This window comes from Diuraphis noxia, unplaced genomic scaffold (assembly GCF_037042655.1).
Source record: "Diuraphis noxia isolate RWA-SAM2 unplaced genomic scaffold, SU_Dnox_SAM2 contig0001, whole genome shotgun sequence".
Taxonomy (NCBI): Eukaryota; Metazoa; Arthropoda; class Insecta; order Hemiptera; family Aphididae; genus Diuraphis; species Diuraphis noxia.
Genome location: NW_028301711.1, coordinates 14,734,813 through 14,739,055, shown reverse-complemented (window position 1 = coordinate 14,739,055; position 4,243 = coordinate 14,734,813).

Below are 4,243 nucleotides of genomic sequence, written 5' to 3'. Positions count from 1 at the left end.
GAAAAACTTCGTTCTAGATCCGTTGAAGATATCAGGACGTACTTATAAAGTATAACAAGTCACTGCATTAAAGGTCTTTCGGTGAAGATTAAATTATCTGGAATTAAAAAAAACCCGGGCCGCAACTCGTCTGTACCCAAAATAAACTCGGGCCGCAATTCGGATTAGACCTTTTTTCGTAGATATTTTCGGGACGCAACTGATAGTATACAGCCCTATTTACGTAGTTCAACACAATAATAATTTGGAAAATGTTACTAAATACTGATGACGCATTTAATATATTATTATTTAAATAGTACAAATAATTTTAATATATTTTACATAAATAGATAAATTAATTAATCTATCAAATAAAATTACACAGATTACTAAAACAGTTTCGACATACAACAGTCGACTGACTTCTCTAAACTTCATCTTAATGACCGATATTACTCATATACTAACTATTCTCATATTAACTAGCAACCACTAATAGTTATTATATTTTTCATTTTAATATTGGGTGAAAAAATATATAATTATCTAAATATAATAATATGTATAACTAATAAATCTGTACATAAACTATGAATGTACGTATTGCCTACGTAATGTTAATTGTTATAAACAATTATATATTTTTCTATTTTTTCTATTTGATTATTATATGATTTTTTTTTTTAATTATTGTATCTAAATACAATAAATATATTATAATAAATCTTCGCCCACATAAATGGTGTAACCTTAGTTAATCAGATTGGATCTGGACACTATTTCAGGTAATACATTGCCAGTGGAATTTACATTTTTTTTTCAGGTAAAATAAATGTACTGGTGGAATTAATATACCCGGACAATTATTTTGGTCCTGTGACTGTCCATTATATTCAGGTTTCATTGGTTTAAAAAAAAAAATACATCATATAATATATATATATAAAAATACAATATTTTAACGTCGTGTGTGTGTGTGTGTGTGTGTGCAGGTACTCTCGTCGATGTGCCGAAATAATACGATTATAATGCCTTTTTTTTGGAATTTCAGGAATGGATAAACGAACATCAAAAAGAACCAAGGACATTTAATGCGTTTGGTATTAATGGATTTTACACGACCGATATAACAATAATAATAATATTTTAACATTATTGTAGATACCTACCAACGATAATGGGCATATCTGACCCAATGGTAGTTAAAACTCGGGTCGTCCTTTATTTGAGATCTCATTCGATACGGTCGGAATGTGTTCGATTGTAAATGTACCTACCTACTGGAGAGCCGATGACATCGGTTAGGATAAACGAATTTCGTGACACAATAGCGGTTTGGTCTTAGAAAAGAAAAATATAAAAGTAAAAATATCCTCAGACATCTGGTACAATATATCCAAACATGGTATATACACACATGAGTTGTATTTATATTCTTTATGTGTATATGCATACATATATACACATAAATATATGTATATGTATATATATATATGTAATAAAATATTACTTATAGATTGTTTTAATCTGGGAATAAGCTACATTGTAGCTTGAATACTGTAATATACATACATACTATAATTGGGTCCAACAGTTGTAAATAATAATATTGTGAAAATTATAACAAATATCCGATATAATGTATATTCAATTCAAAACAAATATTAAGGTAGGTAATAGAAAAGAAAAATGAGGAAAAATAGAATAATATATATAATATATTATTTAATATTACATAAATATAAATATTTAGATGGATATTCCATAATGAATGAATACAAGTTGTACAAGTTGATATTATCAACATCGTGTAAATAATACAAAAATAATATAATTACAATTTGATGGTATAACATTTAGATATAGTATAAACATTTTATTTATAAAAAGTTTATAAGTAAATTTTATAAGCTATTCAGTCGTACCAGGGGATTTATAATTAAAAAAATTTAACTGAGTAAAATAAATATTACTATAAGTAGTACTACTTTAAAGAACTTTCGTTGTTTGAAAAAACGAAAAACTTTTAATCCATATTTTGATCACAGTGCTATGATGTAAGTTTATTTTAGGAAGCCTCAACCGTGAGCGTTGTATCCGTCTTACAAACGTAAAACATAGCAAAAAATGTACTTTTGCGGGACAACTGTTCTCTCTCAGGATTTGTAGTAGAATTATCAGAATTTGATATCCGATAGGTAAAAACTATATCAGTGTCATAGAATCGTTATTTTTTTGATAATATAAATATAATATAATTTATTAGCTTAAGAAAAAAAATTATATTTTTATTTGATTATTAGGTAAAATTGATTGGCTTGCACCATAATAAAAATCCCGAAGCTATGACACAAATAAATTTCTTACCAATACGTTATGAAATTTTGATAATTCTTCTATAAATACTAAAGGAGAACTATTGCCCCGCGCAAATACAATTTTTGCTATGTTATGTTAAGCTCAGCGTTTGTTACATGAAGTCAACGAATGAGGGTGTGACGTCCTTCTAATTTGTTTGTTTGATAAAACTAATAACTGAATATAAGGTTTCAATCAAGTACAATAGATAGCGCCAATTAATTCGTGAAATAAATTACTATCCCTTATTAATTGCTTATTCCATAATAGCTAGGTATACGTCGTTTATTATTTATATTCACGTATGTTGCTGAATTCTTTGACAGCCAAATGCATAATACATTATTTATGTTGTGCGTAAATTCGTTCTCGATCACATTAGTTTTTATTTTTTTGGTCTGCGGTATGTTCTTTGTTAATTTTATGTGTTCTCAATCGTTTTGTCAAAAAATATAATGTTCTCAATCGGCCGATAGCCATTGGCTTATGGCGTACATAGGCGATAATTGGCATGGTCTACCGTGGCGGCGTTAATGCCATCACTCATCAGTAATTTATTTGCTCATTGCTCATGTACCTACTTATATAATTATTACCTATTACACCAGGAATATATTTAATATTATCTTAGGAGCAAAGTACAGGTGACCGGCAACACATATTGCGGCTATTTTAACAATATTTATTTTGTTTATTCAACAATTACAATTTAATTTATTTTTACTGTGTAACCTTATTTAATAAAATTTAAGATTAAAAAGTTTAAAAGTCCATTTTTTTGTCTTTAACATTTTATCAATGTCTCTAACATTTTATTGTAAAATTTAATTTAACAATAAAATTTCCAAAGTGCGAATTAAAATAAAGTTAATTGAAACTTGAAATTAGGTATTATGTAAGTTGTTTGAAGTAGGTAATAAATTCTACTCACGTTGGTTTAAAAGTTACTACACAGTTGTGAATTAATTTGAGGTGGTAGAAGCTTAGTGTTGATGTATGTGACCAAAGTATTTAGGTAATATTAACAAACTTATATATCTCATATCAACATAAAATAAAGTATAAGAAGATAGGCACCAATCACATAATTTATCCATGAAAAATGTCAAAGTAGATTATGTAATTATTTGATAAAAAAATTACCGATAGTAATTAATAAAAATCTAAATTATTGCGTGTTTCTGTTTCTATAAATATCTGACTCGAAAAGATTTCAAATTAAACTAAACATTTTATCATGTAAAGGAAATGCTAATACAAACATTCAATGAAAACATTAAGTATCTATCAAGTTAATAAAATAAAATTGAACTATTTTTCATTTTCGTCCAAGTAATTTGGCTTTTATCATACTTTTTAAACGAATTTCAAAAATTAAATGTATCATATCTTAAAATTGTAAATAAGTCTAGCTGAAGTAGGTACCTACACAATGTATTTGACATTTGTACATAATTTATACCAATGTAATTGGTGCGACTGGCGTTATTGTATATTATGTTTATATTCGTACAAATATCATAAAAAGATACGAAAATACCAAAAGCTATAAAATATAATATAATATAAATATAAATATATAAATATATATTATATTATAATGTATACGTTTTATCTAATGAAATTAAGATAATTTAAAGTAGGTATTTAATACAACACAAACATAATTTGGCCAATGTAACTAGATAATGATGATGCGATTAATATTATTATTTAATCAATACAAAATAATTGTAATATATTTTGTATGAAGAGATATTATATTAGTTAATCTAACAAGTAAATATAATTACACAGATATATTTGTCCATAATAACATTGGCCTACCTATTATTAATTGTCTGTGATTGTAGATTGGAACCATTGTATTTTAAAATCACAATTTAGATAATACGGTGAGTCA